The sequence below is a fragment of the Erythrolamprus reginae genome, chromosome 1 (genome assembly GCF_031021105.1).
Source record: "Erythrolamprus reginae isolate rEryReg1 chromosome 1, rEryReg1.hap1, whole genome shotgun sequence".
Classification (NCBI taxonomy): Eukaryota; Metazoa; Chordata; class Lepidosauria; order Squamata; family Dipsadidae; genus Erythrolamprus; species Erythrolamprus reginae.
Genome location: NC_091950.1, coordinates 390,913,785 through 390,941,265, shown reverse-complemented (window position 1 = coordinate 390,941,265; position 27,481 = coordinate 390,913,785). Strand labels below are relative to the sequence as shown.

At 41.6% G+C, this 27,481-nt stretch overlaps 1 protein-coding gene across 10 annotated transcripts in view; it reads left to right on the top strand.

Annotated features, from left to right (window-relative positions):
• Positions 1-2,514: 2,514 nt before the first annotated feature.
• The window catches only part of PTK2B (protein tyrosine kinase 2 beta), a 149,579-nt gene continuing 124,612 nt past the window's right edge, over positions 2,515-27,481 (top strand). For 8 of the 10 annotated variants that reach the window (XM_070734887.1, XM_070734892.1, XM_070734891.1 and 5 more), the window contains exon 1: positions 2,515-2,599. The gene's annotated coding sequence lies outside the window, so the exon portion shown is untranslated. Of the gene's footprint in view, positions 2,600-2,750; positions 2,995-27,481 lie in introns of those variants that run through there. The other 2 variants (XM_070734890.1, XM_070734884.1) reach the window with 1 other exon arrangement.

The window sequence follows — 27,481 nt, the reverse complement described above, 5'->3', positions numbered from 1 at the left end:
CAGGAAACTGGCCGGGCCTTCGTGCCGCTCCCAAATTTCCTGGGAAATTTTTCCTGGCTCCGGTTCTTAAGTAGAAAATGGTTCTTAAGTAGAGGCAAAGAAATCTTGAACACCCGGTTTTTATCTAGAAAAGTTCTTAAGTAGAGGTACCACTGTATATCAATCATTTCTGAAGAGCAAATTGTATATCGCAATGGATGGCCACACGGGGGCAGTATGAGCAAAATGATCTTTTGTCATGTGGGCGGGTGCCTCTTGTTGGGCTTGCTATTTTTAATCCTTTTAACAGCCTGGTTCAGCCTTTCTCTTAATATTTATCTACTTCTTTCTATGGCTGTTCCTTTCACTTGGTATGCATCGGTTTTATTTTACAGATGGCCACGTACTTGTAAAAGTAAGTTTATGCCACTTTAGAGGAAATAAAGTATCCACAAACCACCACCACTCACTAACCAGAATTGGTATGTAGCATTCTTCACTTCCTAGTTTTATTTTCTGAAGAGGGTAGGTTTAGCAAAAAATTCCCCTGCCGCGGGTGGCTGGGCTTGCTCCTGCTGAGTTATCTAATGGAACAAAGATATTGCTGAATCTATGCTATTTTGGGAGATGGATCTATCAGCCTGATGCTGCAGATCCAGCAAACTGCGGATTCTACGGCTATGTTCACATACAGTAAGTGGGTCAGGCAAAGAATGCAGCTTGGTTCAACCTTGGTTGGGGAGATTGGTGGAAGGAAATGTATTTTGTTCAGATCCAAAGTGTTTGATAGTTTGTTTTTGAATGTACAGTATTATGCAAATGGGCTATAGAGTAACTAGGCTAAGTATATCACATCAACACAGCCTGGGGGAGTTTGAGGAATGTCTGGATGAGAACAGAGGCTTTCTTTGCCATCAACCAAGCCAATGGCTTTGCCGCTCTTTCAGTGCCATGTTGTTGCCACTGTCTGTCTCCATCACATCTCATTGGTTAAAAAAAGAAGAAGCTAAGATTCAAAGCTGGTTTATTACCAGGACAAGAACATACCATTTTCTGCAGAATAGTTTGCCACTGTCTTCTTCCAACAGGATATCATCATTGTAAAGAGTCCATATGGAATTGGGCGGCATATAAATGCTACAAACAAACAAATATTACCACCACCACCATTTGCCCCTCTTGTATGAATCTCTGGGTTTTCCTGGTGTTCTCCCCATCCAAAAGAAGTCCGGGCTCTAGAAAAAATGCAGAGAAGAGCAACGAAGATGATTAGGGGATTGGAGGCTAAAACATATGAAGAACTGGGCATGGCTATTTTAATGAAAAGAAGGACCAAGGGAGACATGATAGCAGTGTTCCAATATCTCAGGGGTTGCCACAAAGAAGGAGTCAAACTATTCTCCAAAGCACCTGAAGGTAGAACAAGAAGCAACAGGTGGAAACTAAATAAGGAGAGAAGTAACTTAGAACTAAGGAGGAATTTCCTGACAGTCTGATTGATTGATCAGTGGAACAGCTTGTAACACTGGACATTTTTAAGCAGATGTTGGATAACCATCTGCCTAAATAGGGGATTGGACTAGAAGACCTCCAAGGTCCCTTCCAACTCTGTTGTTGTTGTTGTTGTTGTTGTTGTTGTTGTTGTTGTTGTTGTTGTTATTATTATTATTATTATTATTATTAGGTCCAGCCCAGTTTAGCTTTTGTAAAATGAGATGAGGCCAAGCAGGTGCTGGCAACATCACATCAAACTACGGACCCAAAAGTTAAGTACTGTTCGTCCATGCTTCTCTCTTCTTCGGCTAGAAATCTGAGGATCTAGGTTCCCAGCAGGATGTAGACATTTGGGCTATATTCAGAAGAGACATTCTTCTACTGCTGCTTCCTTCTTTTATATTTTTCCACCTCTCTTGGGTTAAAACATTCTGCAAGTATCTTATTCCAGAAAGAACAAGCTTCTAGAATAAGTTTGATTCATTGTGGCCACTCTAAAGCCATTTTTCCTCTTCAATGCTTCTGCGCTTGGTGAGCAATCATGAGAAAGGAGAACACTTATTTTTCCATGCCCCTCGCATTGTGTGTATCTTGACTCTTTGTAGAGCCCGGAGGTTGTTGTTAGCTCAGCACAAATCCTCCTCCATTGTTTTCCGCCCTGCTGTGGCTTGAGGGCTTTCATTTTCCAGACCGTGCAGGAGAATTTGACAGCGCTGGATAGCGTGCAGTAGCGCAAGCTTCAACATTAGGCCGGCTTCTGATAATCCAGGGGTGCCTCATCAACAGAGGGCCAGCCGCTGCCTCTTGGATCCAGGCTGTAGCAGACGGCCTTGCTTGCTTCCTTTGCTCGGTGGATCTCGGTGAGTCTTGGTAACTGAAGGCATTTGCTCACCCAACACTCATGCCCCAGTTTCACACTCCTCCTCTCTGAGCTCTTGAAGGAAGTGGGCAGCCAGACCCAGGGGAGTGGCTTCACTTAAGAAAAAAAACACCAGTTAAGGAGAGTAGTGAACCCGTTCCAAAGTTAATTTTCCCCTTGCACGGGCAAGCCCCTTACCGGCATCGTTCTTGGAAGGCTCGAAGCCGACCTCTTGCCCCCCCAAAAAGGACCCTGGATCGACCACAGGTGAGTTTCCCGAACTGCGGAGCAAAGGAAACGTTTGCGCAATGAGCCCGGCGCGTCCGCTTTTACGCGCCCGGGCAGGTTCCTGTTGGGTTTTTAGAGGCGAGTCCAAGCGTTGGCACCGCGTTGGGGAAGCCTGACACACGTTGACTGCAGACAGGGAGAAGTTAAAGACGCAACCAGGAAGTGGGCGCGCGGGTGCCTTTTTCAGCAGGCCGAAAGAAAGAGAAAGAGGGAGGGAGGGAGGGAAGGAAGGAAGAAGGGGGCGCTTCGTCGGAAACGGCGTTTCCCCCCCTCTTCCTTTCTCTTTGCCTTCCCCTCCTTTGGATCCAAAAAGCGAACTGGCGCCAGGTTGTTCTCCAAAACGGCTGTCGGCTTCGAAGGTGGGCTGGAAAAAGGTAGGCGAGGCGACCGGGACACTTGTTTCCACTTCTCCCCCCACTCTTTTTCCCCACCCTTCCTTCTCTTCTTTGCTTTGCTCCCAAGGCAAAGGTGGTTTTTCCTGCCTCAGAAACGCCAGTCTTACTTTTCTAGCCAGGCTGGACCCTGCGGGGGGGAAAAAAGCGAGCGGGGTAGATAGAGGGGCGAGCGTGGCCAGAGCGCACTTTGGAGGGCTTTTGCGCTCGGTTCTACTGCGCGAGCGGATCTGGGGACCCCAAGGGCTGAGTCGCCTTTTTCGAAGCGGCTTTCCCAGGGTCCGGGGTGCGTGCAGAAGAGGGGGTTTCTGCTCCGGGCTAGGCATGTTCCTAGGAAAAGGGAAGAGAGACCCGAGGGGGTGGGGGAGAATCACAGATTTGCCTCCGGAGGAATGAGGAAAACGCTGCGCTTAACTCTTCAGTTGGGTTCTCACGACATGCTGGACTACAGTTAAAATGGACCGAACAAGTAGTTTAGGCTTACAGCGTTATTATTGGAAACCGAGCTGCCCTCTGGATACATTTTGCACGAAGGATTCAATCAATCGACCTCCTTTGTATGTTTATTTATGTGGCCATTTGGCGTGGTGCATAAATATCCCCGTTTGGAGCCAACCAGTCAGAATAGAGTTGGAAGGGACCTTGGAGGTCTTCTAGTCCAACCCATTGGCTCTGGCAGGAGGAAGACCCGAGACCGTTTTGTTTTCGGATTTATTAACTTCAAGGATGGGATCTGTTGTCTGGGTTCATCCAAACTTTGAAGTTGATTGATGAATGGGACTGTTTGATTTTCTTAATTATTTTTTCCTTTTTCTTTTCTTTTCTTTTCTTTTTTTTGTTGCTAACTTAGAATTTGGACCGGGTGGGGCAAAATATTGGCAAAAAAGTACATGGCCAGACTGGTTTTTTTAATTATTATTTTTTTATTAAACACACATGACAAAACCAACAATAAACATAACAAACAACCAGGGCACTTATAACCCCCAGCTACCAAAAGCTAGACAGTTAATTCCTAACTATTATAAGGTGACTATTGTACTTGTTAAGCCAATTGACATTTGATTTTGATAAGACTGATTATATCTTGATGGGAGGACCCCGCTGTAATGGTTGGCTATGCATCAGTGCCATCCTATTTACTGTACTGTATCTTTTTAGAATTAAGTGCCTCTGAATTCAGAGAATCTTTCTTCTGGAAAGAGATCATTTCTAATCAGTAGATCTGTCAAACATGGCAAGTGGCTCTGCTGAAGGGATGGTTTGCAATATAAAAGGGACAAAGGGTCTTTTAGAAACTAATTGATGCTTTGGAGACATAAGAAGGGGAGAAAGGCAGACAGTGACCCCTACAGTGGTAATAATAAAACCATTTTTAAGATGTCATAGTTATTTGGGGTTTCCTTTCCTTTTGGTGCACCAGATTTTTGCGGATTCTTTGTAGAGCTTGGATTTTACTTCATTCCTTGCTTTACATCTGGGTGCGTAGCGCAGCTTGCTTTTCTCGGGCCCTATAAATATCGTTGTGTTTTAAAAAATCTGGGATAAAATTAAAGGGCTGAATAAAAGTATTCACCTACAAATAAATATGAATAAAAATGTTTAGAGAATTGTACATGCCCTGCTCTTCTGGGTGAAAATTCAGATTTTACCACTGAAGGAGAATGCTTTCCGAGTTTCATTATTTGCTGACATGGCACTTGTTTGGTTTTTAATAGGTAAAATTTAAAAAGCTTTTGGCATGTTTACTGGGGGCATATTTATTTATATATTTTATTTGCCAAACATGTATAGGATAGAAGTAGTTTGTATAAATGCAGCATTAGTAAGAAGCAATGATATTTTTTTTCAAAGAATAATTAATAATAATAATAATTTATTGGATTTGTATGCCGCCCCTCTCCGTAGACTCGGGCCGGCTAACAACAATAATAAACACAACATGTACAATCCAATAATAAAAAACAACTAAAAACCCCTATTATAAAAACCAAACATACACACAAACATACCATGCATAACTTGTAATGGCCTAGGGGGAAGGGCTGTCTCAACTCCCCCATGCCTGGCGGTATAAATGAGTCTTGAGTAGTTTGCAAAAGACAGGGAGGGTGGGGGCAGTTCTAATCTCTGGGGGGAGTTGGTTCCAGAGGGCCGGGGCCACCACAGAGAAGGCTCTTCCTCTGGGGCCCACCAAATGACATTGTTTAGTCGACGGGACCCGGAGAAGGCCAACTCTGTGGGACCTTATCGGTCGCTGGGATTCGTGCGGTAGCAGGCGGTTCCGGAGGTAATCTGGTCCAATGCCAAGAGACTAGTGAAACGTTCTAATCACAATAGCAGTAATAGGAGTGCTATAGATTTGTAATGGAAAAAATATGTCCCTTGAAAGAACAAGCATTGGAGCAAAAACTGCCTGGATTCTCTGATTTTTAGGAAGTCTTTGTTATGGGGGGGGGGAGAATGAGATATTCTGTACATATCCCATTATACTTTCCAGCTATCGGTTTCAGGTGGAGCTACGGTTTTAAAGCTTGAACATGGTCAGGGAGAAGAAGTAGAAATCACAGAGGAGAAGCTGGAAATAATCTTGCCCACTGTTAACTATTCTAGCCTGTTAACTTGCTAACTTCCTTTTAACAAAACAAACCGTGGCTGAGGTCAATATTTGAGTCAGATAATAATAATAATAATAATAATAATAATAATAATAATAATAATAGCAGTGAAATAATAATAATAGCAGTGAAATAATAATATTAGCATAAGCCAGTGAAAGTGGTCCCAGTGGTACTTGGCACGCTGGGCGTAGTACCAAAGGATCTCAGCGGACATTTGAAAACCATCGGAATTGACAAAATCTCCATCTGTCAATTGCAAAAGGCAACTTTAATGGGATCAGCAAACATAATTCGCCGCTACAACTGGTGATGAAATACGAAATCCAGCATAGTGATCTCGTTTGCTGTGTTGTACTGACATAATAATAATAATAATAATAATAATAATAATAATAATAATAATAATAACAACAACAACAGCAACAACAGCAACAACAATAACAACAACAACAGTTGGAAGGTATCTTGGAGGTCTTCTAGCCCAACCCCCTGCTTAGGCAGGAAACCCTATACTACTACTTCAGACAGATGGTTATCCAATATCTTCTTAAAAACTTCTAGTGTTGGAGCATTCACAACTTCTGGAAGCAAGCTGTTCCACTGATTAATTGTTCTAGCTGTCAGGAAATTTCTCCATAGTTCTAAGTTGCTTCTCTCCTTGTTTAGTTTCCACCCATTGCTTCTTGTTCTACCCTCCTTCTTTGTGGTAACCCCCTGAGATATTGGAACACTAAACTTTCCCCATAAAGTAGAAAGTTCTGCCCTTTGCTTGTCAATACCTATAGGCTGAAGTTCTCACTTTTAAGTGGTTTTATTTCTTTTTTTTCCACCCTCCCCTTCCCAAACCCAGGAAAGGTTTGAACTGCAAATTTTAAACAGAATGTTGGTTTGAATTTACATGGGTGTATGAGTAATTATTGCATCTATTGAGAATCACATTGCTAATTCATACTCTGAGATCCCTCTTTTTCCACTACACCACAGTCTTCAGAAGGAAACTTAGCCTCTAAATTATTCTCTGGAAGTGGCAATTGTATAAGGAATGTACTTAATGTGGAGTGTTTGGAGGGGATATTTTGGTGGGGAGGGGAATATAGAAATAGCATTTAATGTTTAGACTTATGTACCGCTTCACAGTGCTTTACAGCCCTCTCTAAGCAGTTTACAGAGAGTAAGCATATTGCCCCCAACAATCTGGGTCCTCATTTTACCAACCTCAGAAGGATGGACGGTTGAGTCAACCTTGAACCTACTGAGATTCGGATCTGCCAAACTTGCAGTACTGCACTCTAACCACTGCACCACCAAGGCTTTCTATATGTATCAAACCTGTGGAATCTCTCTCTCTTTCCAAAGTTTGTTCTGTCAAAATCTAGAAAATCTGCAGTCTGAATAAAGAATATAAATATGCATACATCCTGTAAAGTATTTGTTGGCCATTTGGGTCACCAAAACTTAAGGCAAGTTTTCAATGCATATGAAATTAAGCTTCCTGTTTGAAAATAGGTTTTACACCACATTGGTGAAAACCTAAAACAGAAAATGACTTTGACTGAGGGGAGGGGGGGGAAATAGATGGGGAACTCATCACATTTGCAGATGACATCAAACTGGCAGGAATAGCCAACATTCCAGAAGACAGGCTCAAGATACAGAACAATCTTGACAGACTGGAATATTGGGCTCTGTCAAACAAAATGAAATTCAATGGTGAAAAAAGCAAGGTTCTACATTTAGGCAAGAAAAACAAAATGCACAGGTACAGTACATGTGGTACATTGCTCAACAGTAGTAACTGTGAGAGGGATCTTGGTGTCTTAGTGGACAACCATTAAATATGAGCCAGCAGTGTGCAGCAGCTGCCAAAAAAGCCAACACAGTTCTAAGGCTGTATTAACAGAGGGATAGAATCCAGATCACACGAAGCATTAATACCACTTTATAAGGCCTTGGTAAGGCCACGCCTGGAATACTGCATCCAGTTTTGGTCTCCACAACGTAAAAAGGATGTTGAAACTCTAGAAAAAGTGCAGAGAAGAGCAACAAAAGATGATTAGGGGACTGGAGGCTAAAACATATGAAGAACGGTTACAGGAACTGGGCATGGCTAGTTTAATTAAAAGAAGGACCAGGAGAGACATGACAGCAGTGTTCCAATATCTCAGGGGTTGCCACAAAGAAGAGGGAGTCAACTTATTCTCCAAAGCACCTGAAGGTAGAACAAGAAGCAACGGGTGGAAACTAAACAAGGAGAGAAGTAACTTAGAACTAAGGAGAAATTTCCTGATAATCAGAACAATTAATCAGTAGAGCAGCTTGCATCCAGAAGTTGGAATGCTCCAATACTGGAAGTGTTAAAGAAGATTCTGGCAGAAGATACAGATCAACTAGAACTCGGACCACACGTTTCCTGAATAGTTTTTATCCCAGAGCTATACTCGCACTTAACAACGAACTAAAGGGTCACCATCAGTGAACTGTTGGACAATATTACTCGGTTTGTCATGTAGATGGTTGAGTAGTTCAGGGTGGGGAATTTGTAGTGGGTGGGACATTTATTCTATTTTTCATTCTATTTTTTTTCCCTATTTTTAAATTTACCTATTCTGATTTTACGTATGGTGGGACTGGTCTCTGGGTATCACATGGTTTTCGTTGCCAATGACAATTCGTTGTTTTTGACAATGACAATAAATTTATTATTATTATAAATGTTTGTCTGAAATAGTGTAAGATTTCCTGCCTAAAGCGGAGTTGGATAGAAGACCTCCAAGGTCCCTTCCAACTGTTGTTGTTGGTGGTGGTGATGATGTTGTTATCCTTATTATTAGCAAATGAGACATACATCTTGTCTTAGGACAGAATCACTTATGGATAGAGATGAGGTTCATAGAAGGTGGGTTCAAACAATATGCTCATCATTTTGTGGAAACCTGGCCATTGCCTTAGCATGTGGAACCCAGCCAGAGATTCCGAAAAATACCACCTTCACATGTAGAAAATGAGCAAGTACCAAGGAAAGAGGTTAGAATGCTTATCTCCGGGACCACCTTCTGCAGCACGAATCCCAGCGACCAATTAGGTCCCACAGAGTTGGCCTTCTCCGGGTCCCATCGACTAAACAATGTCGTTTGGCGGGTCCCAGGGGAAGAGCCTTCTTTGTGGCAGCCCCGACTCTCTGGAACCAGCTCCCCCCGGAGATTAGAACTGCCCCCACCCTCCTTGCCTTCCGTAAACTCCTTATAACCCACCTTTGCCGCCAGGCATGGGGGAATTGAGATATCTCCCCCGGGCCTATACAATTTATGTATGGTATGTTTGTATGTACGTTTGATTAATAATGGGTTTTTTTTTAATGTTTTTAAATTATTAGATTTGTTATGAATTGTTCTATTGCTGTTGTGAGCCGCCCCGAGTCTACGGAGAGGGGCGGCATACAAATCTAATAAAATAAATAAATAAAATAAAATAAATAAATTATCCTTGACAGGTTAAGTATAAATGCAACAATGTGTCTGGAACTGATTCTTGAAAGACCCATAATATGGGTAGCCCAGAGTCAGGCTAACATCCTTGCAAAAAAAGATTCTGATGTGAATCTTTTTTTAAAAAAAACTAAAGAAGATATTTATCGTATCTTTAATCACTGGATGAAAATGCATTTCTAGCAGTGGCCTTCAAAAAGATAATTATGACTATTTCTCCACTTGCTTTCTGTTGGCATTTGGAATTCAGGTATACATTTTCTGAACCTGGAGGTCTGGTCACAATTCACAATTAGTAATTGCTGACATACTTTAATACAATCTCTTTAATATCCTTTAAAAGCTGTATTACCCAACCACTGTATTCTGCCATAATACATTCTTAGCTCAACAGAAATCATAGCATGGACTAAACTGGCAACAGTTAGCCAAACTGGGGGAGGTTGAGAGAAGAGGGGGGAGAGAGAAGAGAAAAATCCTATGTGAGTTTAAGCCAGTGTTTCTCAACCTTGGCAGTTTGAAGATGTGTGGACTTCAACTCCCAGAATTCCCTAGCCACCGTTGCTGGCTGGGGAATTCTGGGAGTTGAAGTCCACACATCTTCAAACTGCCAAGGTTGAGAAACACTGGTTTAAGCATATCTTTTTGATATGCCAGCTAACAATCGGTGATTGCTGAATGGTACGAAATGTATAAATTTTGCACTAGCTTTGCTACTGAATTTTGAAAGTTATAATATCATCATACTAAAAATTCTCAGGTCAGATCTTATTAACAACTCCTTCAACGCAAATGTCAGTTTCCAAAATTGAAATTCTAGCTCCTTTTAAGCAGCCTCTTGAAAGCCTTGGAACTTCCAAATAGACATGTTTAACACTGACTATGAATTAGGATCTTGTTACATTGCTTACAGCTGTTTGTGCAAAATCTCCAGAGGTGTGGATTTAAATTCAGAATTCCAGTAGCCAAACTCTCCAAGCATAAAATAATTATATTTAGCATTCGTGTTGATAAGGGTTTTTCTTAATTTTGCAGTGTGTATATTTATGCATTAGAAATAGCTTGACATTCATTCTTTGTTTATTGATTTTTTTTTAGAGAGGTTCTCAATCTAAATTACTTTCTGTATGGCAGAAAAGGCAGAATTAACACTTAAAGTTGCAGATATATTTAAGGGTGTGTTTTCTTTAAGTTGTAATGCTTAGGGAACTTTTTTGAGACATTTCCATCCTCTTTTTACGCTAAAAATGAAATTTGTTCTTTGCAAATGACTATCATCAAGTTCCATTATGCAACAGTGTACATATGTGCAAATTTAATTAAGTTGGGTTTTTTTGCTAAATTAAATACATGTTTACAGACTTTTCAAGGACTGAGTAAGTTGACAGAAGGAAAAAGATGTACTGTAGTCTAAAGATAGAGCTCATAGTATATATGAAAAAGTGCAGTTGGACTTTTGTCAACTTTTTTTAAAGATTGAAAGTAATAATAAATCAAAGAAACTAAAGTGAATTTAATCCTTCTTACTATTTGGGTTTCTTGATTTGAGTCATCTCATTTGTCCCACCCAGAAATGTGTGTGTGTGTGTGTGTGTGTGTGTGTGTGTGTGTTTTCGTAGATTTTCACGGGTATATGTATGTAGATTGTTCTGAGTTCGGGTTTTGCCCCATGTAATATTTTGAGTGTCTATGCGACGTTTCGGTGAAATCATATTCACCATCATCAGGCTGAAGTTTCAAGCTTCGTGCTGTTGTAAATATGGAATGTTTGCAACTGCCATTTCTTCCTTGTATATAGTGTTATACTGTATAGTGTATATAGTCCACCCCTAACACTATATACAAGGAAGAAATGGCAGTTGCAAACATTCCATATTTACAACAGCACGAAGCTTGAAACTTCAGCCTGATGATGGTGAATGTGATTTCACCGAAACGTCGCATAGATATACCACTGAGACTTGAACCTGCAACCTTTGCCTTGTAAGGCAGAGAATTATCCTCTAGGCTACAGTATCCAATCCCTTCAGCTCTGTACCAGGGAAGGGTTACATTTTGTGTCGAATCACCCTGGTATATTGAAGGAATATCACAGCTCCTTTTTTGCCTCTCGGCCCAACCCAGGGCCATTTCCAAGGCAGTTAATTTTATTGATAGCCGACAATTCTATCTGTATGTGTCACATGTTTAAGCTGAATTTGAAAATTAAGGGAGACTAGGATAGATCTATTTCGGCCTTATTTTGGCCTCATCAGCTAGCCATACCCACTGGGACTTGAACCTGCAACCTTTGCCTTGTAAGGCAGAGAATTATCCTCTAGGCTACAGTATCCAATCCCTTCAGCTCTGTACCAGGGAAGGGTTACATTTTGTGTCGAATCACCCTGGTATATTGATGTCACATGCTTTTTGCTGATTTTGTATGTCACATGCTTTTTGCTGAATTTGAAAATTAAGGGAGACTACGATAGATCTATTTCTATATATATATCTATATCTATATATATTTCTATATTTCTATATATATATTATGTACGGATATACAAACAGTCATATCTATATTCTATTGTAGAGGTCTTCAAACTTGGCAACTTTAAGACTTGTGGACTTCAACTTCCAGGATTTTGTGAGTTGAAGTCGACAAGTCTTAAAAGTTGCCAAGTTTGGGGACTGCTGTTCTGGAGATATGTAGACAACAATATTGAAAATATTTCAGTATTCTGTGAGGATTAGAATTGTGAGGATTAGAAATGTGTTAATCAGTACCCATCTGGTATGTTCATAAAATTGAAATTGTATCAAAACAGGTCCCACAGTAGTTCTAATTGGTAGATTCCCATAGTTCTTTTGCTAGAGAAGTTATTTGAGGACATCAAGGAGTATATCAGCTCTGGATCACTTTTGCCTTGTTGCAACCTAAAAATGAGGAGACATTTTCTGACAGTGAGAACAATCAACCAATGAAACTGAAGTTGCCTTCAGAAGTTGTGCGAGCTTCATCACTGGAGGTCTTTCAGGGGGAGATTGGACTGCCATTTGTCGGGGATGGTGTAGAGCAGTGATGGCAAACCTTTTTTCCTTGGGTGCCGAAAAAGTATGTGTGCATGCTATCGCGCATTTGTGAGTGCCCACACCCATAATCCCATGTCTGGGGAGGGCAAAAACAACTTCCCCCACCCCTCAGAGACCCTCTAGAGGCCGGAAACAGCCTGTTTCCCAACTTCTGCTGGGCCCAGTAGGTTTGTGTTTCACCCTCCCCAGACCCCAAAGGCTTCCCTGGAGCCGAGGGAGGGTAAAAACACCCTCTGAAAGCCAAAACCGCCCTCCCAGGGCCTCTGTACAAGCCAAAAATCAGCTGGCCGGCACACACATGCACGTTGGAGCTGAGCTAGGGCAACGACTTGCATGCCAGCAGATACGGCTCTGTGTGCACCCCTGCCATAGGTTTGCCATCACTCGTGTAGAGTGTCCTGCTTAGGTGTGGGATTGGACTAGATGACCTACAAAGAAAGACTCTGATAGCAGGGCGGAAATGCTCCTGGTTCGCTCGTGCCTATCGGTCATTGAAGAGCCAGTTACAAAGGGAACGTGAGGCTCCGCCCACTTGCCCCCATTTGGATTATTTTATCCTTTGTTCATGTGCGAAGTGTTCTATGCATGTGCGGAGGGTAAAAGAACCCAAATGGCAGCGTCCAGGTGGGTGGGCAGAATCTGGTGCTCCCTTCGTGACTGGTTGTCTGACAACCAATAGGCACGAGCGAACGGGGAGCATTTCATACAGATCTAATAAATAATAAATAATAATAAATAATTTCATCCCTGTCTGTTAGGGACCAAAATATCATCATGGAGAAAATCAATGGGGTTGTTAGGAATTGAAAGTCATTTGATGGCACGTAATCCACCAAAATGGAAGGACCAACGCTAATTTTTCATGGCTGAAGATAAAGTTCTGGTAATTCTTCAGATGCTCCATCTAGCCTTTTTGGGTCTACTGGCGTCTTCTTTATTCAAATGGCATCCTGCAAATAGAGTATAAGAATCACCCCTTTAACTTGCTAGAACAATTACTTGCTACTCTGACAGGTGACATTGTTATTCTATTCTAGAAAAAGTCTCACAAGCACACAAGCACACTTCCCCTATTTATTTATTATTATTATTATTTATTAGATTTGTATGCCGCCCCTCTCCGTAGACTCCATAGACTATTTATTATTTTACTGAAAGAGTAGTAGATCCTTGGAACAAACTTCCAGCAGACGTGGTAGATAAATCCCCAGTAACTGAATTTAAACATGCCTGGGATAAACATATATTCATCCTAAGATAAAATACCGAAAATAGTATAAGGGCAGACTAGATGGACCATGAGGTCTTTTTCTGCCGTCAGACTTCTATGTTTCTATGTTTCTATTTAGATGCAAGCAAAGTTTGGTACTGTCCAGTATTGGTTTACTAGCCGGTATGGGCCACAATGCATTCCAATAGTGAAAATGGAACTGCACTACACAGCTCTGCATTGCCGGCTTGCACGCCCACACACCCCAGTGTGATTTTACTTCTGTGCATGCACAGGAAATAAAATATTGTGAGAGGACGCACACCTGAGTGAGATTTCAGCCATCGCCGAAATCTCTCTCGCGTCCTCTCATGAGATAGAAACATAGAAGATTGACGGTAGCAAAAGACCTCATGGTCCATCTAGTCTGCCCTTGTACTATTTCCTGTATTTCATCTTAGGATGGATATACGTTTATCCCAGGCATGTTTAAATTCAATTACTGTGGATTTACCAACCACATCTGCTGGAAGTTTGTTCCAAGCATCTACTACTCTTTCAGTAAAATAATATTTTCTCACATTGCTTCTGATCTTTCCTCCAACTAACCTCAGATTGTGCCCCCTTGTTCTTGTGTTCACTTTCCTATTAATAACAGATTGACGACTCAACTCTTCTCTTCCGCTGACACCCGGACGTGACAAATTAATTACAGTACTTACTTAATTAACCCGTTCCTCTCCTTAACATTTCTTCCCTGACACTTGTTCTCTTCGCCTCTGCAAGCATCTGAAATAAGGATTTACTCATCTAGCATCTGCTTCTCCTTCACTTGAATCTGAACCCAAAGAAACATCCTGTGGTTGGTCTCCTACTTCTTCTGCCTCTAAATCAGGCCCTACCACTAATTCATAACCACTTTCCGAATCAGAATCTGAAAAATCCCCAAACTGAACAGGAATATACACAACACTTACCAACCAGTGGTGGGTTCCTGCCGGTGCGGTCTGGTGCACCGCTCCAGTAGCAGCCGTCCGATTGCGAATTCTGCCGCAATGGTTGCAGTCTGTCGTTGCACGCCGCCATCTTTTTAAATAATTTTCCATGATTTTCGGCTCTCTGAGCATGCGCAGAAGGAAAAATCATCCCTCTGCGCATGCCCAGAAGCAAAATTACGAGAGAGAAATGCGCATGTGAAATGTCGCAGTGCGCACGCAGTGCACCAGTAGGAAAAGGTACGCAACCCGCCCCTGTTACCAGTATTAGGAATGAGAACGATACACTTTGCTTAAGAGGAGGAACTGCAGCTACCTGACACAGTCACATAACACTAGGAATGTGTAATATTTCACATTCAAAGGGGGGGGAAAGCTTCCTTAGGAGTCTGCAGGGATAGGATCTCTCTGCAACTCCATTAACGAAACATTTCTCTTTGAGGGGTTATGCTGCAGTGTAGAGAGCAGGTGCACAATTTTTTGGGGGGAAATGCAACTTGCTTAAAAGAATTACAGACAGGTACTACATGAGAGCTTCCATATGTTTGGAAGCACCTTTTGATTTTAAATCTATAAAATTGCTTTATTTCTTGATATTTATTATCGCATTTAGAAACTGGCCTTTTACCTCATAAAAATGTGTGTGTGTATGTGTAACATTTTTTGCTGATAATGAAAAGGAAGGGAGACTGATTATACGTGTGTGTGTGTGTTTGTGTGTGTGCAACATATTTTTGCTGATAATGAAAAGGAAGGGAGACAGATTATGTGTGTGTGTGTTTGTGTGTGTTTGTAACATATTTTTGCTGATAATATATGATTATATATATATAATTATATATGTCAAATGTTTTTTAGCTGGAATTTTAAAATTAAGGGAGACTAGGATGGTCCCATTTCGGCGTTGTTCTGGCCTCATCAGCTAGCCACACCCTTCCTTACAGGGATTCGATCCGGTGGACTCTGCCTTGTAAGGCAGAGAATTAGCAGTTAAGCTATCAGATCAGATCCCTTCCAGCTCTGTACCAGGGAGGGGCTATATGTTTTTTTATGTCGGATCACCCTGGTATATTGAAGGAACGTCACAGCTCCTTTTTGCCTCTAGGCCCAACCCAGGACCATTTCAAGGCAGTTAATTTATTTATAGACGACAACTATATTCTGTATGTGTCAAATGTTTTTTTAGCTGGAATTTTAAAATTATATATATATAAAGGCAGTTGCAAACAAACTATATTTACAGCAGAAGAAGCTTTACAACTTCAGCCTGATGATGGTGAATGTGATTTCACCGAAACGTCGCATAGACATGCAAAATATTACATGGGGCAAAACCCATTTTTTTGCTGAATTTGAAAATTAAGGGAGACTAGGATAGATCTATTTCGGCCTTATTTTGGCCTCAACAGCTAGCCATACCCATTGGGACTTGAGCCTGCAACCTTTGCCTTGTAAGGCAGAGAAGGCTACAGTATCCAATCCCTTCAGCAATGCACCACTATATAATCATACTAAATACAGTTAAAACAAGAATGAAATAATAAAAAGTTAAATAAAATTCAGGGATTTTTTTATCCATGTAGAAGCTCCTGAGCTTGCTTATCTCAACAGAGATCTGGGCTAGTTGGGGATGAAATAGGCCAACACAACAACAACACAACAATAGCTAACAGCTTATACAATGTTGGATGAGACGAACCAATCATTTGTCCATGAATAAGGTAGCTTCTGAGAGAGGCTTTGGGTGGCATCACCAAAATGAAGATAATGCTTGATTTTCCTTTCTTCGTTTCTTGGGCACGCTTCCACTTTCTATAGTGTTCTTGCAGAACAGCTGCTGTTCATGAACACTGTGTTCCTTCTTTTTCTATGGAAGAAACTCCTACTTCCTCATCCCTTCCATACTGAATGTTTTACCTATCTGCAAGTGGCACTGCGGGCGTGAATGACTGAACAGTAACCGTGCTGGGAAGCTCGTTTTTCTTTCAAATCGGCCTTAGCTCTTCCTTTTCACTATCAGAGATCGGAGCGAGGGTCACAGTAAAGCCAGACTCACAGGCAAATGGGAACGGAGGGCACTTGACTTTGTCCACATTGCAAGGAAGCTGGCTAGCTGGTATATCTTCTCAGGGGTGGGCAGCAGGCAGGATGGGGTGGAACGCAGTTCCACCGGCAGATATGAAGATGCGTGCGCAGCTCCAGCTGATCGGCAACTGTCACTTCATGGCAGGACTCAGCTCTCCTTTTTTCCCCTGCTGCTGCTGCGTCTGCTCTCCTTGCTTTTTTCCTCTTTCCTCCTTCCTGGCCTTGGATGAGCTTCCCTCTCTCCTGCCCGGCTCCCCTCCAGCCTCACGCGGCCTGAGGTACAAACAGAAGATGTGGGTGGAAGCGGCGTTGGCAGCATTTATGCTTCTGGCAGCACCCATTCACCTAGATACCCAGCCTGAGGCAGGGGGTGCAATCCAGGAAGGAGAGCACGGAAAACATGAAGCAAATTGTCACCCTAGCGAGCGACACTGGTAAGGTTGTAAGTCGAGGACTTAACAGTTCACTTGATCGATGATGATCATTCAAGCCACTCCCATCTGGTCACATGGCTGGCAAGCCACTCCTACCCAGTCACATGACCACTAAGCCACATCCACAAAATAAGCCACACAGTGTGGCAGTAAAGGTTTTGGCTGCCCATTACTGCATCTTCTGGACCAAAAGTAAGATTCAGCAGGTTCTGACCAGTTCTGAAGAACCGGGAGTGGAAATTTTGAGTAGTCTGGAGAACCAGTAAATACCACCTCTGACTGGCTCCACTGCCATCTATTCTCTGCTTCCAGAGTCCCAGCTGATCGGGAGGGAATGGAGATTTTGCAGTATCCTTCCCCTGCCATGCCCACCATTGCACCGCGCCCGCCATGTCACACCCATAGAACCGGTAGTAATTTTTTTTTAATCCCACCCCTGTTCTGGACCAGAGTTTGTTGAAATGTTTTCAAGCAACAACATTTATTTTTATAAATTACAGATGCTTTTGGATCATATCAATTCCTAAGTGGATCCAACTAGTAAGATACAAATACAATAACAAATATTGCATTGGTAACAATTTTTTTTCTGTACTTATTCCTATGTTGTAAGCCGCCATGAATGTTTGGAGAAGGGCGGCCTAGAAATTGAAAAATAAACAAATATAATAGTCACAAAACAAACAAATCAAAATAAATCAGAACCGTAATTACAAGACTCGCAATAACTGCCCCTTTTTTCCTTTAGCACTTACTGTAATAATAATAATAATAATAATAATAATAACAGCAACAACAGAGTTGGAAGGAACTTGGAGGTCTCCTAGTCCAACCCCCTGCATGGGCAGGAGACTCTACACTACTGCAGACAAATGGTTATCCAACATCTTCCTAAAAACTTCTAGTGTTGGAGCATTCACAACTTCTGGAGGCAAGCTATTCTATTGATCAATTGTTCTGTCAGGAATTTTCTCCTTAGTTCTAAGTTGCTTCTCTCCTTGATTAGTTTCCACACGTTTCTTCTTGTTCTACCATCAGGCGATTTGGAGAATAGGTTGACTCCTTCTTCTTTGTGGCAACCCCTGAGATATTGGAACACTGCTATCAGGTCTCCCACGGTCCTTCTTTTCATAGACATACCCAGTTCCTGCAACCATTCTTCATATGTTTTAGCCTCCAGTCCCCTAATCATCTTTATTTATTTATTTATTTATTTTGCTGCCCCCTCCGAGGGCTCGGGGCGGCTCACAACATATATTTGTTGCTCTTCTCTGCGCTCTTTCTAGAGTTTCAACATCCTTTTTTACATCATGACCAAACTTAAATGCAGTACAGTGTTCCCTCGATTTTTGCGGGTTCAAACTTCGCGAAAAGTCTATACCACGGTTTTTCAAAAATATTAATTAAAAAATACTTTGCGGGTTTTTTCCCTACACCATGGTTTTCCCCACCCAATGACGTCATATGTCATCGCCAAACTTTCGTCCGCCTTTAATAAATATTTTTTTTAATAAACTTTAATAAATAAACATGGGGAGTAATAATCTAAATGGTTGCTAAGGGAATGGGAAATTGTAATTTAGGGGTTTAAAGTGTTAAGGGAAGGCTTGTGATACTGTTTATAGCCAAAAATAGTGTATTTACTTCCGCATCTCTACTTCGTGGAAATTCGACTTTCGCGGGTGGTCTTGGAACGCATCCCCCGCGAAAATCGAGGGAACACTGTATTCCAAGTGTGGCCTTACCAAGGCATTCTGTTCCCCTTTCTTTTGATTCCATCTAAATATGATCACCAAGCCATCATGTTCTTAACTGCAGAGGATTTGGCTGGGTTTATCCATCGTATGATGTTGTAAACCATAATTTATTCATCAGGGTGCCTGGGTTCATGCAAGATACTTATCTAAAGCATCAAACCAACCACAGTTTGGCTTAGCATAATGTGCAAACCAGTCATACAATCTAAACCAAGAGATGCAGTTTTTCCTAACCAGTGACCTTCATTGGCAGAAATAATTCTGCTTGCTGCAATCTGTACTGGGCATCTGCTGAGAACAGAGCTCATTAAAAAATGATGGTGGGCTTAATGCTGGCTGGGTAGCTCCAGCGGCAGACTGAAGGCTAGTTACAGTATTTGAGTGTATTCACACAAGACCAAATGTGTCCCATAGACACTTTTTCATTACTATAATTATTCTCATGTTTCTTTTTACCTATCTCCTTATCTTCTTATGATTATAATTTTGTAGATTATCACAATTGTTGTGTGTACTTTGAGAACTGATGCACTGGAAACAAATTCCTTGTGTGTCTAATCACACTTGGCCAATAAAGAATTCTATTCCTTTCCCTTCCTTTCCCTTCCCTACCCTACCCTACCCTACGCTACTCTACCCAAGCCTACTCCATTCCATAGAATCATAGAGTTGGAAGGAACCTCCAGGGTCATCGGGTCCAATTGGATGTGCAACCATTTATTACAACTCTTTGAGTACGATCACTAAGGCAGTTTTTAATCCATCTAACTGTTCTTTTGTCAATCTCATACTTCACCATTTTTTCAATAAGGATGGAATGAGATATTTTGTCAAATGCTCTACTGAAGTCAAGATATACCTCATCTACTGCATTTCCCTGATCAACCCATTTGGTAATTCTATCATAGAAAGAAATTAGATTAGTCTGGCATGACTTGTTTGTTACAAATCCATGGTGACTCTGGTTAATTACTGCATTCCTTTTTTAAAAAAAATGAGTTTATTAAATTATATACATATATAAAAGACACACATAAACAGATCATTGTGTTCATAGATTGTGAGTACAGTTATAACTTTTCTGTTAAAGAACAATACAACAAATGATCCCATCCCACCCCTGCCTCTGCTGCCTCTTTGCAGCAAATCTTGTTATAATTTTACGGAAATTCGTATCAGCGAAATCATATGTATATATATGTTTATAGATTGTACATATATATATGTATCTGTTCTTATATCGAAATAACAATAATATTTCAGTTGAAAAGAATTGTCAACAAATAAATAAAGTGGTGTTTGTGTATATTTGGGTTGTTATTGAGTTTTCATTCCATACTTCTGTTCCCCCCCCCCCCCCGATCATTGACCCAATTATTAAAGTTTTTCCATGTGTCTGTATCTTGTGATTTTGTATCGTTTTTCAATTTTTGTGTTCATGTATCGTATTCAGCACAGTCTAGCATTTTTTTGATCAAATCTCTCTCTGTTGGTGATTCTTCTTTCTTCCAGTTTTGTGCTATAGTGATCCTGCTTGCCGTTATTATGTGTTGTAATTATTGCATTCCTATCCAAGTGCTGGCACACACGCTGCTTTATAACTTGTTCAAGGAGCTTTCCTGGTGTTGAAGTCAGATTCACAAGCCTGTAGTTCGGTCTGACATTCCATTCCATTCCATTCTAGGATCCCAGCAGGGAGGATCCTAGCCAAGGCCATGTGTTTGGAGCTCCTGTGGCTGCCAAGGTGGTGGGGGCAGTGAGCACTGCTGGTGGCTGGGGAATAGTGGTTCCCAGTGGGGAAGATTCCAAGCAAGACCGGGCATTTGGAGCTTCTGTGGCTGCCAAGGTGTGGAGGGCAAAGAGCACTGTTGGCAGCTGGGGAATGGCAGTTGCCAGCTGGGAAGAGCCCAGGCCACGGGGTCATCTGCATAGGTAGTCCACCGCCACTATCCTTCCCTCACCGGCTGCTCATCCACTGGTGCTCCGGATCGCCTGGGGCCTTTCAAGAAGCCCAAGCCGGCAGGGAGGGAGGAAAGCCCAGCTTACCGTGCTCTGCTCCCTTAGAAAGTGACTTCTGGGATCCCCTCTCCATGTCTTTTAGCACACGTGCCTGTTGCTGGTCTTCGTGCTCGCACAAGTGACAGAATCCAGACCAGCTGGTCAGTGCACATGTGCAGTCTAGAAACAGGAAGATCATTTTCCTGGAGTGCACATACGCAACGGGCAGCTGTTCTTCCAGTTTCTGATGCACCCGTGCATATGAAAACTGGATGGCCGCCTCACTGGAAACTGAAACATAGAAGTCTGACGGCAGAAAAAGACCTCATGGCCCAACTGGAAGAGGAAGGGGCGATGGCTCCACATGCCCAGAGAAATGGCTCTGCTTGCCACTTCCGGCACACATGCCATAGGTTGGCCATCAGGGGAATAGACAATATTTAGCTTAACAGTGGCACTTCCGAGAGGGATCTAGGAATCCTAGCAGATTACTGCTTAAGTATGAGCCAGCAGCTGCCAAAAAGCCAATGCCGTCCTAAGCTCCATCAACAGAGGGATAGCATCAAAATCATGAGAGGTGATAGCACCACTTTATACTGCACTAGTGAGGCCAAACTTGGAATATTACGTATAGTTCTAGTCACCCTGAAAGAAAAAATATTGTGTTGATATCCTGGAAATAGGATTGATATCCTGCAGAGAATAAAATAGAAAAGAGTATAGAATTCTTTATTGGCCAAGAGTGATTGGACACACAAGGAATTTGTCTTTGGTGCAGATGCTCTCAGCGTAGATAAAAGAAAAGATACATTTGTCAAGAGACATGTGGTACAACACTTAATGATTGTCTTAGGGGTCAAATAAGCAATGAAGAAACAATGGATATTAATAAAAATCTTAGGATGCAAGCAACAAGTTACATTCATACAGTCCTAAGTGGGAGGAAAAGGATGATAGGAATGATGAGAAAAAACTAGTAGTAATAGTAGTGCAGACCTAGTAAATAGTTTTACAGTGTTGAGGGAATTATTTGTTTAGCAGAGTGATGGCATTCGGGAAAAAACTGTTCTTGTGTCTAATTGTCTTGGTGTGCAGTGTTCTGTAGCGATGTTTTGAGGGTAGGAGTTGAAACAGTTTGTGTCCAGGATGCGAGGGGTCAGTAAATACTTTCACAGCCCACTTTTTGATTCGTGCAGTATACAGGTCCTCAATGGAAGGTAGGTTGGCAGCAATGAAGATGAAAAAAGCTCTGGGGGATAAACCATGTGATGAATGGCTGAGGAAAGTAGGTTTTTAGAGAAGACATGACAACAGTCTTTCAATACTTGACGGGCTAACACAGGAAAGAAAAAGTCAATTTATTCTCCAAAGCACTGGAGGGTAGGATAAAAAACAATGGATGTAAACTTGTAAATCCAATCAGAAGTAAGGGGAAATTTCCTATCAGTAAGAACAATTAATCAATGGAACAGTTTGCCTCCCAGTGGTGGGTGCTCCATTGCTGAAGCTCTTCAAGAAAAGACTGCACAGTCATTTGTCCAGGATGGAAGGAGGACTCTTGCCCTGAGCAGGGCATTTGATTAATAGCACTAGCAATGGCACTTAGAGTTATATTTATTTATTTTATTTTTATTTTATTAATTGGATTTCTATGCCGCCTCATTTACCCACCTTGGATGGATGGCCGGCTGAGTCAACTTTGAGCCTGGTGAGATTTGAACTGGTGAACTGCAGCCAGCAGTCCTCCAAGGTCTCTTCCAGCCCTATATTTCTATGGTTCTGTGATTCTATGAATCACACATTCTTTCTTATCAATACGGTGTAAGTGTGGAATCCTGTCTGGGTTTGAGCAGCTTCTTCCTCTATTTTAAGGTTAAAATAGCACAAGCAGAAGAATAATGGCGCATGCTACGTAAAGACAGTGAAAAGAGAGTGATGTTGCAAGAAGTTTAAGTAAGCGTTAAGAACAACTGAGGACATGCTACACACTTAACCCGATTGAGTAAAGACTTAGCAGAGCCTTTCACCATGCTTGGTTAATGTTAAATTTGACTTTGTTTTGTAGCTTCACATATTTCATAAACTGAGTCCATTAAGTTAATTACAGTTGTGCTATGTAGCTTAATTCAAGTAACCAGATTAAGCATGTTGTGTAAATGCAGCCACTCTGAAGAATTCTCACAAGCTTCGATTTGGAATATTTTGGAATTGAAGTTTGGGGAGGTAGTAATTAAATAATTCTCAGGAAGGAGAATATCTATATTATTTTTATTTTTATTTTCAAAGCAATAAATGGAAATGTCTAGACTAGTTTACTCAATCCATCCATCCATACTGCTTTAGGGAGAACCAACACAAATATTATCCCCTGTCTATGTCTTATGTTTTCCACTAAGCTTTCATGTTTACTGCTAGAATCCGAAGTGATACACATGGAGACCATATTCTTCCATTGTTGAGAAGCAAAGACAAATACAAATACGCCTCCCATTGTTCAAATCTCAGATGATAGATTGTCACAATTCTGTTGAAGGCTGTTTTACTTCAGCTAACCTATTTGGAGGGTCATTTTAAGTGGTATTTTCTATTTGTCATTTGGATCTTTGCAAGAATGTATCTAATATTTTCATCACACATTTGAACAATTCACTAAGTGCTCTTCTAAAAAATGGTGGAAAGGGGAAAAAAATACTTGGACTTTGTACAGTTGTAAGGGAATCTGCATAATACCAATACAGATTCTAGCTTCTTCTACATCTATTCTAAGCTTAAATGAAAACTTCATCTATGAATCCTTGATTTCAAAATCAGCCAAGCTTCCTAATCTCACCCTGGCCACAAAAATATTGGCTTACTTACTTACTTAAATGTGTATTATTAAATCTAAAAGATTGTCAAATTCAATGTGGCAAATCAGAAACACTGGTTTGCTTTCCAGTTTTTGATAACTGAATTGGACAAAGCAAAATATTGCCCTAATTTGACATAGAGCATTGACAAGACATTGCTGTCTACGGATGCAATAAATGTGATGGAATTACATATTTTATGAAGCCAGGACTGGCTTCTTACTATTTCCCGTATACTTGGAAAGAAAACTTATTTTTTGGCACTGTGTCATGTGTGAAGCAGCACTTGGCATGAGTATTCAGCCAACACGCCCCTACTGTGCACATGTTCATATAGAATATTTAAAATCAGTTTATTGCCTGGGGCACCTTAACTGCAGCCTGGCATAGTTTTGGGGTTTAGTCATGATGCCAAAAGAACAGGGAGAGTAGAAATGTTGGTGATGAAGCAGCCATCCAGATTCCCTCAAAAGCATTTCCTGTATATAAATTGGCATCTTTTCAGAATTTTAGTCAGAATACACACAGAACAGTAGCGGATTGCAGCTGGTACAGCCCAATACGGCCTCCCCGTACCAAAAATGGAGCTGCGCCCGCAGCTGCAGCTGACCAGCATCGGACCAGAATACCTTTGGGACCGCCTTCTGCCGCACGAATCCCAGCGACCACTTAGGTCCCACAGAGTTGGCCTTCTCCGGGTCCTGTTGACTAAACAATGTAGTTTGGCGGGACCCAGGGGAAAAGCCTTCTTTGTGGCGGCCCCGACCTTCGGGAAACAACTCCCCCAGAGATCAGAATTGCCCCCACCCTCCTCGCCTTTCGTAAGCTCCTTAAAACCCACCTTTGTCATCAGGTATGGGGGAACTGAGATATTCCCTTCCCCCTAGGCCCATACAATTTATGCATGGTATGCTTGTGTGTATGTTTGGTTTTTTAAATAGGGGTTTTTTAAATTATTTTAAATATTAGATTTGTTATATGTTGTTTCATTATTGTTGTTAGCCGCCGCGAGTCTACGGAGAGGGACGGCATACAAATCTAATAAATAAATGAATGAATGAATGAATGAATGAATGAATGAATGAATGAATAAAAAATAAAAATAAAAATAAAAATAAATTTCGCGCACATCAACGTGAGATGCGCCAGAAGCCAGATCTCATGTAAGGACACGCACATGAGTGAGATTTTGGCGATTTTCTCCTATATTTTTGCTTCCACGCAAAATCTCACTAAAATCTCACTCTCGCAAACGTCCTCACATGAGATTTGGTTTCCGGCACATGCGCAGAAGCAAAATCTTGTGCCGACACCCACCCGCCCACTGGACACGCCAATGCCGGTCGCCAGGAGCATTCAACCCCCGCCTGATACAGAGTAGCAGAAGAAGTTAGTACAGGGTGGTTAAGTGAATCTTGCTTCCCTGTTGAAATTTACTGGTCAGAAGAATAGAATAGAATAGAATAGAATAGAATTTTTATTGGCCAAGTGTGATTGGACACACAAGGAATTTGTCTTGGTGCATATGCTCTCAGCGTACATAAAATAAAATATACATTTTAATAAGGTTGTAAAAATTGGCCACATGACCGCAGGACACTGTCATAAATATGAACCAGTTGCTGAACATCCAAAGTTTGATTATGTGACTGTGGGGATGCTGCGATGGTTGTGTGAAAACCAGTCAGTCACTTTTTTTCAGCTGCCATTATATCCTGTTTTCCCCAAAATAAGTCACCTCCGAAAGTAAGACATAGGAGAGGTTTCGTAGAATTGCCTAATATAAGGCATCCCCTGAAAGTAAGACGTAGGAGACGTTTCGTTTCTGTTCACATCGTAAATATTGGTAAATGTACTATCCCGTTAATTGTTGTGCATGGAAATAATGGTACGGTAGTAGTAAGAAATTCTTGATAGGATTCACAGTTTGTCTGGTTATGCTGGTTTGTGATGACAACTACTGTACAGTATATAATAAATGTTCTCTTTTTTTTGTTCAACAATAAATGTGAATTCTTCTTCATTGAAAAAAAATAAGACATCCCCAGAAAATAAGACGTAGCACATCTTTGGGAGCAAAAATTAATATCTTATTTTCAGGGAAACAGGGTAACTTTGAATCGGGTGAAATTCAGCGGGTGTTGACAGGTTCTGGAGAACCGGTACCAGAAATTTTGAGTAGTTCAGGAGTTGGGAGGGAATGGAGATTTTGCAGTATCCTTCCCCTGCCACACCAACCAATCCACGTCCACAGAACAGGTAGGGAAAAACTTTGAACTTCACCCCTGCTTTGAATGGCCACTAAATGAATGTTTGTAAGTCGAACATTACTTGTACTTTCAAACTTGCAACCTTATAATCAAGTAGAATCTTGGCCATGTTTCCTGACTGGCCTCTCTGATAAGGTTGCCACGAACTGACTGGCCTTTTGGTTAGTTCTATCAGGCAGATTTTCTTTCATTATATTATATTCTGCTCAAAATGAATTTCTAGCAATTCATATCCTAAAAGCACTGTTTCTCAGCCTGAAGTCCACAGACCTAAAAGTTGCCAAGGTTGAGAAGCAGTGTCCCAAAGCACCAAGAAATAAGATTTGGCTGCCCAAGTTCACATTTTGCAGAACTTCATCTGACTCTTTGCTATTCCTCTTCATTCTGAGAGGAGTTATAATAGAAGAGAGCGTAACAGAATAATAAAGTTGGAAGGGACTTTGGTGTAGTGTTCCGGAGAGGTGCTAGAGGGCGCCGCTAGAAGCGGAAAAGAAACAATCACTGATTGGTTAAGATATTATTGGTTACAGTATATAAAGAAAGCTATCACAAGTAAGGTTCTACATTTGGGCAAGAAAAATAAAATGCACAGGTACAGTATTAATTAATTATGTATATATGTATGTATGCATGCATGCATGTACGTACGTACGGATTGATTGGATTGGATTGGATTGATTGGATTGGATTGGATTGGATTTGTATGCTTCCCCTCTCTGAGGACTCGGAGTATATGTTGCACATTGCTCAACAGTAGTAACTGTGGGAGGGATCTTGGAGTCCTAGTGGACAAACATTTAAATATGAGCTAGCTGCCCAAAAAGCCAACACAGTTCTAGGCTACATTAACAGAGGGATAGAATCAAGATCACGTGAAGTGATAATACCACTTTATAATGCCTTGGTAAGGTCATACTTGGAATACTACATTCAGTTTTGGTCGCCAAGATGCAAAACGGATATTGAGACTCTAGAAAAAGTGCAGAGAAGAGCGACAAAGATAATTAGGGGACTGGAGGCTAAAAAATATGAAGAATGGTTGCAGGAACTGTGCATGAAAAGTATGACTAGGGGAGACATGATAGCAGTGTTCTGATATCTCAGGAGTTGCCACAAAGAAGAAGGAGTCAACCTATTCTCCAAACCACCTGCAGTATCAAAAGGTTTGTGTGTGGGTGCATTATCATGCATGCGCAAGTGCCCACACCCATAATTCAATGCCTGGGGAGGGTGAAAACAGTTTCATCTGCCTCCAAGAGGCCCTCTGGAGGCCGGAAATGGCCTGTTTCCCAACTTCTGCTGGTCTAGTAGGTTCATGTTTCTCCCTCCCCAGGCTCCAAAGGCTTCCCTGGAGCCGGGGAAGGCAAAATCGCCTTCTACCACCCCCACCCTTCCCCGAGGCTCTCTGGAAGCCAAAAATGCCCTCCCAGAGCTTCTGTGTGAGCCAAAGATCAGCTGGCCGGCACACACATGCATGTTGGAGCTGAGCTAGGGCAACGGCTTGCATGCCAGCAAATATGGCTCAATGTGCCACATGCGGCACCCGTGCCATAGGTTTGCCATCACTGCCCTATACCATCCCAGACATATGGTAGTCCAGTCTCTTCTTGAAGGTCTCCATTGTTGCGGCGTTCACAATCTCCACGGGCAGGCCATTCCACCGGTTGATCAATCTCACCGTCAGAAAGTTCTT